Below are 12,689 nucleotides of genomic sequence, written 5' to 3'. Positions count from 1 at the left end.
TCTTAGGTTCCAGGGGGAAAAGTACAATTCCTTTAAGCCAGTTTTGCATCACTAACAATCAACAGAAATCCAGAATGTACCTTTGTTTGATGATTTTGAGATATATTGTGACATCATCTTTAAAAAGTATCATGTTAGGTGAAAAGGCAGGGGATGGTAGTACATTTTGATGGGACTTTTGTGTCTTCATTCAAAGTAGATGCCACCTATCATTGGTGAGGTCATTCTTAGAATGTAGGTACCTGTATTTATAGAGTAGACTTGAAAGCGGAGATGAAGTATCTACACAATTCAGTAAAGAAAGGAGTAATTTATATTCAGTACTGGATTTATTGAAGCTAGTACAATACAGAGACACTTGAACGTCAAAAGAAACTGCAACAAGTCACAATTTTTTGTGTCGAAAAACTAGTCAATCAGATTTCTGGAACTTCTCTTATTTTGTCCATTTCCAGGTTCCACTCACTGTCATATTTCAAAGGTTACATAGACTCCTGGCCTGAAAAGGATGTCAAATCAGTCAACTGTTCCTTAACCTGAAGGTACAAAATGAGAGGCAGTATATTGTTACAATTTAGAGCATCAACAAGACACTTGGGGAGAGTATACTAGGGGCCCAATGCAGGTCATGAAGCTCTACGCTTTATTCTCTACTGACAATTTTTCCCATTCGGTGGCTGGGCAGGTGTACCTCTGTTCCCCATACTCTCCTATGGTTGATGTAAAATGGAACATCTCTACGTTATGGAACAGTAAGAATAGTTTGCAACAGTAAAATATAAACAAAGAAACATTCTCCTATTGATCTTTATGTAAAGCATATCCTATCTCTATAACAGAATTATCCCTCCCTACCAGACAACACATTAAGAAACAAAAAGAGGGGGTCAGGGTCTTTTGTATTAACATTAATCAAAACATTCATTGAAATGGAACTAAATTACTTACAGTTTTTATGTCTAATTTCATAAAAGAAATAATTTCTTGTTAGGAAAGTAAAGGCATTTCTAGTATCAAACTCTCGATACCTAGTACTACATCTTACTTCCACACGCTTAACATTTGGTTTCGGCCCCAATTAAAGTTGACTATACGCGAATTGTTTTTTATCAACAAAATCATGCAGTTTTATCATCAGAGGAGCCTGTATGCATCAAAACTACCTCGTCAATCCCGGTTAAAATGTACGTATGCAGTTCTTATTTTATGTTTTAAGGATTTTATTGAGTTTTAGAGCTATACAATAGACATACAGACACAAAATATCGATGCATGGTAATAAGGTATTAAGACATCAACTATGTGAGTTCCTGAACAACAACAAAAATAGTGATGGGGAAAGCAGGCTAGAGGGAAGGAAGAAAGGAAAGAGGACTTGTGCAGTTCTAAAGCAGAATGTCTGACATAACCATCTTCTGAAGCTGGGCTTTTGATGTTACATATTTGTCTTGTTGCATGTCCTCAAGCCATAGGGCACCCTGTTTCACATCACTCACAGTTTTTAATGCCTAAATTACGAGCGGTATTAGCCATTACACTGTATCTTCTTCGTTATGTTAAGTAGGAGGCATTTGGCCTCCCGATAACCCTCACAAAGCCGTGGCTTCAGCTTTTCTAAACTTTCTTTCATGCTTGAAGGGTCTCCTCTCTTAGAAACTCCTGTCCTGGTGGAAGGGGATGACCTACCCAGGCACATCCTGGAACATAAACAAGCATCATGCACTCCACCACGACAAATAAATGTAGCGGGTAGTAGAAGAGATAGTGCAAGTGAGTTACCATATGCAATCTAGATATAACCTACTGCTCATCACTTTCTTGTTCTATTAATTAAGGGTGGGGATCTACCAGAGCTTCCAAATGAAAATAGGACAGCCCTAGAGCACATACGGGACACAACACTATGAAATCAAACCAGCCAGAATTGGGTGTCAACAAATCAGAATAAACCACACACCACCTCACCATCAGGGCAGCCATGACCGAGACCCTGGCATCAGCAAAGAGGCCTCGAGGGAACCAGAGCAGGAGTGATTCCAACCAACAACACAACAAGTGCTGAAACAGAAGATAATTTCCCTTTGTAATCCTTGGTGTATGTGGGGTGTGGCTGGGATTGGTACGAGTGGTGTATGCTAGAGGGTGTGTTCTGGGAATAAGCGAGTGTATTGATGACTGGGGAGACAACAATCATGTATGTGGCAATGTTGTAACAGTACATTGCAAAAAGTTTTTATGGTTATGGAAAATACACAAATATAGCTTTCAGCTTTGTAAAATTGTACTTGATACATGAAGGAAAAAAGTAAAGACAAGATTGTGGATATGTGATGTGAAAGTATCGAAATATGCATTTATGAAAAATAAAAAGTAAATAAAAATGATGTGAATGTTTCAGTCATAAATTGTTAGAATTTGTTTTTAGTCAGACCATGAAGCACTTTGAGCCACTATAGGAGAAAAACAGGTCGTGTGGGATGTTGTGTTCTGTTTATGGTTTCAGTTCACACCTGACCCCAGACATAAAATCTACTAAGTAGGGGGCACTAAATTCTCATGTGATGTCGGGAACCAGAGCAGAAGCACAAATGAAAAAAACCCAAATCGGCTCACAAATTGAAAGGCCAGCCCTGAAAAGAGAAAGAAGCAGAGCCTGTTAGAATAGATGACTATAAGACTGTCAGAAGTGTAAGCAGTAGTGCCAAAACACACTAGATCTCTTGATCCAAAGGCTGACAGAACAAACCCTCTGGCAAAGATGGAACAACCCCACAGCAATCCAGGCACCAACAGTGCTGGAAGAGCTAGGCCTATCCTGAATACACAGAAGTGAAGACAGCCACGAGGAATTGAGGGAAGCGAAAACATCCGAGACTTTAACCCAAGTAAAGATGCAAAGCCTGAAAGGACACCCAATGTGGCGAGCAGTCCTGCCCAGTGCATAAAACCAAAGAAATTCCAGCACGCCCAAAGCAATAGTCAAGGACAGTGAAGGACCAAATCTGACAGGCACAGAAAAAGCAGAGCACCTACCCACCCATCAAAGAATAACCAGGTTCAGCAGACCATACAATGTAGAAGAAAAAGACACTCAGTCCTGGTCAAACAAAACCCAAGCACAGGCCACAAGCCACCTTAGTGAAATGCCATAAATTCTCAGATCTCTATACTAACCTTGTACACAATGGAGAGGGACTGGATGCTGCATAAAATGTTGTTTTCGAATAGAAAACTCCACTAATTAAATTTGGTCTTTAAAATGTCCTGATTCTATACAGCAACTCAAAATTTCTGGATATACACTTAAAACATGTGTCTTCTTTCTGTAAGTTACTGTGCTTACCAGTTGTTGGTTGTCACACACAGCTCATCTCATGGGTCGTGATGGTCGAAACTGGGATGAAAGAGTATGGGTGCCTTACCTCCCTTCAGTACTAACTCCCACTGTCCTTATTCCATAAGGCTCAGTGAGGTACTTTTTTTTCTTCGCTTTCTTTTTTTTTTTGCAGATTTACATAGAACTCGACCCAAAGGTACTAGGTCGCTTTACATAAGCACCAGTTACATTTCAAAAGGGCCAGGGCTTGAGTCGGGGTACCGAGCGAGTGGACAGCGTCCCCCCACTTATTTTACTGGGTTTTTGTCAGGTGGATGCCGTCCCCCCTGCCCAAAAGATGGACTATGCTTTCAGATACTGGCGGGTTGTCGGGAATGCCTTCTACCTTTTAGTGGTGCAGCAGTGCCGATCGCTTGGGTCCCAGTACACACGGCGGGGACATGAGCCCTGCAGCTACCGAAGTCTGGCCTAGACTCTGTTACAGAATCGCAAGCCAAGCCGCTGTGTTTATTCTGGATCTGTTAACATGTTTACAACCGATTGGAGGAAGTCTCACATCTCGAAGCAACGTCGCCTCGCTCTCCTCCAGCCATTCATCACCAAGGTGAGTCTGTATTCGACCTCCTAAGCTGAGTGACGTCACTTCCGGTGACACCACCCAACTTGGAGCGTCGCCCCACTTCTTTTTTTTTAGGACTTGTGCCCTGACAAGGGCACATTAATTTTTGATAGGCTCACAGAGATTAGGTGATCTGCCCAGAATCACAGGAATTTGAGCCGAGGTTGAGACTCGAACCTGGTTCCTCTGGTCCGTAGTCGAAAGCTCTGGACATTACGCCACATGGATATTAGGCTGTAGGAACCGCAGGCTCAGATTTGTAGTCTGCTACCACTAATCTGAAACACGTCTTACGGTTTTGGTACACACCTGGGAAATCGTCCCTGCCTCATATATGAGGTTCCATCAAGCAGAAGGAGCAATCACATGAAGGTAGGCTAAGGTGTGCCTCTGAAAGATGAAGCCCTTTCAGGGGTGAGGAGACAAGTAGTCCCCGTGTTGACACGTGGTAAAAGCTTTACATTCATTCATACACTTGAGCATTTTTGTAGCAAACATCACTGGTCTCTCTACTCAACCATTGAGAGTCACTCACGGAGACACCATTAAAAGCAGTAATACTATTTTTATCTTTGACAAGATTGGCCAAAACCTGAAGGTGTGCTTCAAAAATGACTTTAAAGCACTCATTCCCACATTCAGCTAAGCCAGTGATGGCAGTCCCTGCTGAACTAGCTGCAAAGCAACACAGAATCATTACGTTCCCCAGCATCTGGTACTTTCTGTAAATCAAAGTGGGAATTCTAATTAAAAAGATTTTACTCAAATTAGAATACAATATAACAACATTGAGCAATACTCAGAACTTCTGTGTCCAAGCTACACTGGTTACTACCTAATAACATCATCCCCATCGATAGAAAAAGACAAAGGGTGGTTTACGATAATTACACCAAACACTGACTGGTTTGAAAACACAAAGCCTCACTCACTTCCTTTGAACTCGACTACCAGATGTTCCTTGAGCAAGAAATCGTCCCTCATAATGGCTCCAATCTATAGGTCTCTCAGCTGAGTTCCCATTTGGCAAACAACATCTGTGTGTGATTCCAAGCTCTCTGGCTAGATGAGAACTAAGTGGCCTCATATCTGGGACTTACTAGAAGAGGCCTGCTTTCCCTCCCATTCATATAGTTATACCAACCGAATTTCAGAAGACAGAATACCTGCTCTGGATCTACATCTGAAGTTTTTAAAGCAGACCAATCTCGTGGTCGGTGAAATACTTAATCACATCCTGCCTTACTCCGAACAGAAATCTAACTGCATCACCAATAACCTGTCTTCATCAAACTTGCCCCTCCTGCTTCAAATGAGAACATTCACATAAACAGCAAAACAGGTGGTTTTCCAATTACCTATTCCTGCAGTTCAAAGACAAGAGAACACGGCTCCCATATAAGATTTTAGAGCTAGATAACAGCGCATCTCAAACATTTAAAATCTTAAGAAACCTTAAAATCTAGAGTAGCTTGGCCTAAAATGTTAATAAATCCTATGGGACACTCCATAATATATCAAAATCCAACATGTGGGCTGAAGCTGGCAAATATCTGGGCAGGGTACACCTTAAGTCAAAACTCCCACCTCCTTAGCTTAGCCTATTTAGACAGCGGGAAGATTCTCCCCCTATCCATGTATATATTCGGACAGAAGTACTTGCACCCTTGCAATGCTGCAATCCTTAACTAATCCTTCACATGAGGTCAACTGCCTCCTGATCTGAAACAAGTATGACATGTCTTTGGTGACGAAACCATTCTACCAGCTGATAATGGGACACATTCTGCAACTTGCCTTCTACGCAAAGATCACTCAGAATGTGGTTGGAAAGCAGCTGCAAGACTTAATGGGGGTAAATCAACTGCTAGACAGTGCCCTATCTGGCTCAAGTCCAAAGTATCGAACCAACACCACTTTATTTAACCACACTGAATGCCTCCTGGGGACAAGGGCTACCAAGCAAGTTCAATTATACAAGGGATTTCAGCAGCCTTCAAACCCATCAACCGCAGCTCTTTAATGCCCATGTGCACTTGACGCATTTCAGAAGCGAACAGTATGGCCTAGTCCCACTTCGCCTGCATGGATGAACACCGATTTTATCCATCCACTGCTGTCTTGGTGCTTTATCTCTCCCTCACTCCTCCTGTTTGGCTGTGACGTATCCAATTCCATCAGCCCAATCGCATTCAATAGATTGGTAAGACCAAGACTCCCTACACCATTATCCCCCCGCACCGCCTCCCCCAGCACCGTTTCAGATACAGAAAAAGACTCCTTATGACAAGGAGTCTTTTCACTTCCCTTTTTGAACGCTGTAGCAAAAACAATTTGACACTGGGTGGGCTTTAAATAGAGATTAAAATGTTGACATGAGACGAGTACTGAAGTTTCTTAAGACAGAGGAATAACAACGCTGCTTTGTTAAAAGGGGGCACGCAAGATTGCTCATGTGCTTATGTACTTATGTACTCACTCTGCTAATCCTATGTGCAAACTGAAGTGACAAGTTTTGAATTCCAGATAGGTCAACTCAGGCTTTCATCTTTCTGAGATTTATAAAAGAAGTAGGACTAAGTTGGGCGTTCAAAATATCATTACTAGACATCAAAGTTAGTTTGTGACTTGCACTCTCTGGTAAATACTTTTAACAAACAGGACCAAGGGTTCCCATAGTGTTCCATCCCTCAAGAGCTTAAGGTTTTTGGAAACAACTGTGGCTGAAAATTTAGGAATTTTTTTACTTTCTGCCTTTCAGGCAACATATAGCATTTCGTAGGTTCTCTCCGACACTGGTGTGCGCCATGTCAGAACAACCATTACACAACAATGGGGAAACCCAGTAATCCGCGGGACCTGGGTCATATAAGTTACAAAAGAGAACTGGTCCAAAGTGAAAAAGTAGATTTTGAAATATCAATAACACTCAAAATAAACAAATATTCAACATATTTTTTGAGAAATTAGATTTCACGATTTATGAAGATTGTTAGACAGGTTTTATTTTCATGTATTATAAATATTGTAAATGATTGCACCTTTACACTCATCCCCATCCTTTCATGAGCACTCCCTTGAGCACTGGCCTCTCTTCACTTATTTCCGAGTACCTGTTCTTTACAAGTAAGATGTACAAATTGATTGTGGTATAACCAATATAACAAATTGTGAAATTGAATTCCTCAAAAAATCTTTTGAATATGTGTTTATTTTGGGTTCTATAGATGTTTCAAGGTCTACATTTTCCGTTTGGACCAATTCTCTTTTGTAACATGTCAAAACAACCATCAGGGCCACTTTTCACAGCTCCCAAGACTAGTAGATTCACCCAGTAACTTCAAATATAATTTAAGAAGCTAGTATGGCCTCAATATCTGCTTTGAACGCAATAGATAACCTCTCTCAAAGAATACTAAGTGTGAGCTGTATCTTACCGAAAGTTCTGTTTTTGCTAAGATACTCCAGCAAGTTTATTCAGTAGGTTGGACTAGTGATCAGTGATGCTTCAAAAATAAATAAATGTTACTGTAAATACCTTAAAACTCAGTCACAGCAGCTAATGCCATAGAGGGCCACCCTCCCACTATTTCCCCGGGAGGATTAAACAAAGAGGTATCTTCCCAAAGTACTCTCTCCTACGGACAGCTTGCCCAGTTTCATAAAAAAAGTAGTCACATGTAATAAAAACACTTTGTATAAAATGTAGAATTAAAAAGTTTGGATGTCATCTCAGACCACACCAAGGCTAATTTAAATGGACATCAGTATATTTCTTGAAGGACCATTAACACTGAGAGAGAGGCTGGTAGTGATGAAGAAGTCAGCCGCAAGTGAAAGCTGGATACAGACTTACTCTTATCAAACAGGAGACTCCACATTGGGATAAAATCTGCCAAATTCTTTTACTGTTTTCTCTGCATGAAATCCCACTCGAAACCAGAGAGAGGCTGGTAGTGATGAAGAAGTCAGCCGCAAGTAAAAGCTGGATACTGACTCACTCTTATCAAACAGGAGACTCTACATTGGGATAAAATCTGCGCTTCCAATCTGCCAAATTCTTTTACTGTTTTCTCTGCATGAAATCCCACTTGAAACCAGCGGGTTAAATAATTCCTTGTTCCTGCTCATTAAAGAATGAGTCAAATGTATCCACCTTTTACGTGCTAATCTTTAGGCTGCTTTACTCTCCCTGTCCATGAATCAAAGCTATGGTCAAAAGTATGATTCATACCATGGACGGTGCAGCAGGTAAGTTGCTATAATAGAAACCTCAACTTGGGACCATGCGACTTCAGTGACCAGAGTTAGAACGGGCATTTATTCGAAAACCCATGGATAAAACCCACAAAGCCATCAATGCATTGTATTGAGACAATTAATCGAAGAAAGGATAAACATCAATACATTTCAATCCAAGTTGAGTGTGTCAGGGCAACCATAAACGTCCAACGCATCTGCACTCTACCATCAGAGCAGACCTTTCTCGGAATGAGAAGCAACAGCGGGGACAACTGCACCCAGGTCAAACCACATATCTGCAATTATATAACTGCCACTTTGGACACACCTACAGACCGCAAGCTGAGTAACAAGTTCCTGGTAACCCCGTCATGCTGGTTCTCCTGCTCTAGCTTCCTCATTCCATTGCATCAAAATCAGACCACGTACTCCCATCTACAATAAGAGCATGAGGTTCCTCCACCCTTAACTACTGGGCTGCATTTTCATTTAGTTTCATTTTTACAAATATATTTCAGTCCAGTCAGATTGTTGCAATAGTTTTGCTTTACAGAGTCATCAGAGTCATCATGCTGCAACAGTGATGTGATATTTAGAAAATACTTTCTCCTGTTGGTTCTCCTGGAGACTTGCGATGGCGGTTCCAGTGGGATCCGAAAAGCAGGTTAGCCGCTGTCACACGCACAGTGGAATGTCAGACACAACGCAATGTGCATTAGGCAGTGGCTCACCTGCTCCTGGAGATAGGCCAGTGGACACTACGGCCAGGGGACGTGCTCCGTCTGAAACACAAGAGAGAAGTATGAGTGAAACTATACCATGTCTGTGCCTTCAATACAATCACACTGTACACAGATTTCAATACAACTGGCGTCATGAACTCATTTTTTTATATTTACGACAGAATTTTGGGGTGCATCAGTTCTCATCTAAAGCACACTACAGTTAAACCCATCCAAAGCCCACAAAAAGAAATCTGCAGGCCTCTGCCAACGCAGCAGGCACACGACTGATCAACAGGGAAGGCCTCGCCCACCTCCAACTGAAACTCACCCTCTTTGCTGCTACGACCCCTCTATCAGTTTCACTCTAGTCTAGACTTATACTTCCACACACTCCATAGTCCCCCAAAAATCTGCACGCAGTAGCCACTAAAAAAAATAAACTATCTCCTCAGATATGTTACACGTAGCCACCACCCCTGACAAAATAAAACCACACACAACCCCCAATCCGTCCTCATGTCTGGGTTCCCTATCTGGTGCAACAGGGGCGTGGGATTAAAGAGTTTAGTACCAAACCAGCGATCCTGGCTGGAGGGGGTTCGTGCTTGCATTGGGGTCCATGGCACCGTTGTAACAAGAGTACCTGCACAAACAATTCGCACACAGCTCTTACATGAGAGTTCATGCGCAATCATTCCGGCAAGTCATGCAGTGTATACTCCGGCCAATCCATGCCTAGATCCGGCAGGGACTCCGACCAAAACTCTCGCACGCCCATTGAAAATCATTGCAGTGTAAACCCATCCGCTGCCCCGCTAGACATTACTGTCATGGCAAACCCAGCCTTCCCACGCCGACACCAATGACCCGCTCCGGAGTTCCTACACAGTACTACCCATCAAGCCGTGCCTAATCTCCATCCTCAAGAAACGCCACCAAACTGTCATGCCAGACCCCTTCCTACACCATAGAAGTGCCCTCTGCTCCCTCGCTGGACATCCATCCATTCCCCCAACCTCGCCCCCTCACCACCTCCACGCACACACAATATTCCTCTCAGGACCTACCACGCCCACCATAATCCTTCATACCAGTCGAAAACCATGCCCAATCCCCGATTAGAAACTAGAAAGCATTAGCTGGCACACTGGTGGCAGTAAAACAGTTCTGCTGACAAACTCAGTATGTAGGTCATCTACCAGCTACAAATAAACCTGCTCCATTTCAACTGGTGGGAGGCGTGGGGGGTTTCGGGGGCGGGGGATTCCATTGCCGTTCTGGAACTAGTCACAAACTTGTCATGACCTTACACGGAAAAGGGAGGTGCTGTGAGAACTCCATTCAGGAAGTGCACTCGAAGCATTCACAGCAGCAAGAGGGGCGGGAGAATTAAGGCGCGATATTTGAGGTACAGCAAAAGGGGGTCGGTTAGGAGCATGCAATGTTGCGCTCATCGCACTGGAGATCTCTCGACTCCGCTCGTCAATTTCAATGTATCGATGGAGAGTTCATTTAAAATGGACAGTTTAAAAATCCAGAGCATACAAAGGAACTAGATTTATTAAAGAAATACGGAATACCGGACCACAAGCATCAATGCGGCAGCTAGCGCTAAGCGTAACCAGGGGCGTAGCCACCATTGGTGCAGCAGGTGCAGTGGCACCGGGGCACCGAGGGGCTCCAATGAATCCTGATAATTGCTGTATTTTACTACTCTAACAGCAAGGGGGTCATTTTCCGTGCTTGCACCAGGGGGGTGGCCAGGGCTCCTTGCTACGCTACTGAGCTCAAATAAACATAAATTGAATGCTTGCAACATTGGTTTGTCTATACGTTCTGCAAAAAAACATTACTATGACATACATTAAAATATAGCACAGCCAAGACAAGCGAATGATTACAAAGTCAGTCAAAACTATGAAAACAATGTCGGAGATCATAGGAGTGAAATTGTGTAGTTGGAGATTCCCATGTATTTTCCCGACCAGGGTATCTAAATGTTATCCGGTTAATGGAAGGCATGGTTCCCCTTTCTTAAGGCATGCGGAGGAGGGGGTAGGTTTTATACCACGAGTGTTTTCGAATACTGAGATTGGCATTCAACGCGTCAGAGGTAGGGAAAACTCTAAATGCAATATCTCTATCTATACGGAAAGGGAAACTTGTTGATATTATTCTATATGCTAATTTCAGAGGATTTAGGATTTTAACACTGTCATTTTTTTAGTACCATAAAGGGTTTTCGACGTTTAAGAACGATGGGTTCTACATATTTTTCTTACAGAGAAGGACCCGTGCTTTTTCATATTTAGCTCACTTACCTGCAGCTGCTGGTTGGTAACCTCTCTTTCTCAGGCTCCTTTCCAGGCGGTGACAATTTTAAAGTGTTCAATCAGGTCCATCCCAGCCTTGAACTTGTCTCACTTCTTGTCCCAGAAACAGAAACCTGACCGCATCACATGCCTATCGCGCAACCAACCCCGCGCCACACCTCCCAAACTATTAATTAATAAGAAGTAGCTATAATACCCAATCAGAGTGCGGAGCGACGGCCTAGGCCATGCCCTCTCGATATGGCGACGTATGGCATCAGCCGAGAGGCGTGGCTTGCCAGGAAGCGAGGTTGGTGTTGAAGGGATGGAGTTTCTGCTGGAGTTGCGGCGCGTTCGTTTCTGCACGTCCTCGGTTTAGGGCGGAACCATTATTCCATTGCCACGGCGTATAGGATGGGACGAGGCCTTTCTAGTTCCCTCCCTCGCATGTCACGTACGAAGTGTTGACAAGGGAGCTCGATTATGGACTGGCGGTGGTTCTATGGTTGAAGGCCGTGCATGTGTTGACTGAGGCGACGCCCCCCGCTCGGAGCTCGCTGTGGTACTGCCATGCCGGGCGGAAGGGTTTCTGCCATGAGGATGTTGTTGCTGTGCACGTAGCGCGGCCGCAGAGAGGCGGTGCAGGCACTCCTTCCTGCTGGGTCCCGTGCCTCTGACACAGGGCGCGCCCCGTACAGAAAGCGATATAAATAGCGTGACATTAAGCATTTATAAAGTTAGGATGTGTATTATGCGGGGGTATACATCCTTTTGATTTGATCCTATTACCTTTACTACCTCATGTATTTTTGGTTGCTCACAATTTTTACTACCTCATGTATTCTGTTTGCTCACAATTGTCATTATTATCTTTACTACCTCATGTATTTTTGGTTGCTCACAATTTTTAATACCTCATGTATATTGTTTGATCACAAATGTCACTATTATTTTTGTAACGTATGCTTTTGTAAGGTTTCTCATTATGTTCCATTTCTGTTCCTTTTGTGAAGCGCTCTGACTGACGCCTTCGGGTAAAGTCCGCGCTATATAAAACTGCATAAATAAATAAATAAATTTGAGCTCCCATCTGCCTGATGACATAGGTTAGAATGCGCATATTTCATCAGTCAGTAGGGTGACGAGACATCCTGGATTTCCCCTGACAGTCCCACATTTCTTCATTTTGCATAAATGTCTCGGTTTTTGGGACAAATGTCAGGTAATAGCAATTTTAAGTAGAATTGGAAGGCATGCTCTCCTTACACAGGGTCTTAGGGGAAAAAAAGAAATGTATTTAGTTTCCGTCAGGCAGCATAGGAGGAGTTCGGAGTGGGCAGTGTTTGTATTGTGGGCCCTAGGCCCACATGCTGCTAAAGGACGGACGTCGACACAGTGCAGGTGGTTAATCAACTGGCCACAAGCACGAGCACCCAGGCCCCTTCATTGACAGG

At 43.2% G+C, this 12,689-nt stretch overlaps 1 long non-coding RNA gene across 1 annotated transcript; it reads right to left on the bottom strand.

Moving 5' to 3' along the window:
- Positions 1–310: 310 nt before the first annotated feature.
- LOC144823918 (uncharacterized) lies at positions 311–11,740 on the bottom strand. Its single transcript, XR_013608857.1, has 2 exons — positions 11,245–11,740; positions 311–8,980 (listed from the first exon to the last, which is right to left on the bottom strand). It is a non-coding gene; the product is annotated as an uncharacterized LOC144823918 (long non-coding RNA).
- Between the last annotated feature and the right edge of the window lie 949 nt (positions 11,741–12,689).

Source organism: Lissotriton helveticus, chromosome 3_1, assembly GCF_964261635.1.
Source record: "Lissotriton helveticus chromosome 3_1, aLisHel1.1, whole genome shotgun sequence".
Lineage (NCBI taxonomy): Eukaryota > Metazoa > Chordata > Amphibia > Caudata > Salamandridae > Lissotriton > Lissotriton helveticus.
This window is presented reverse-complemented; position numbering and strand designations above follow the sequence as displayed.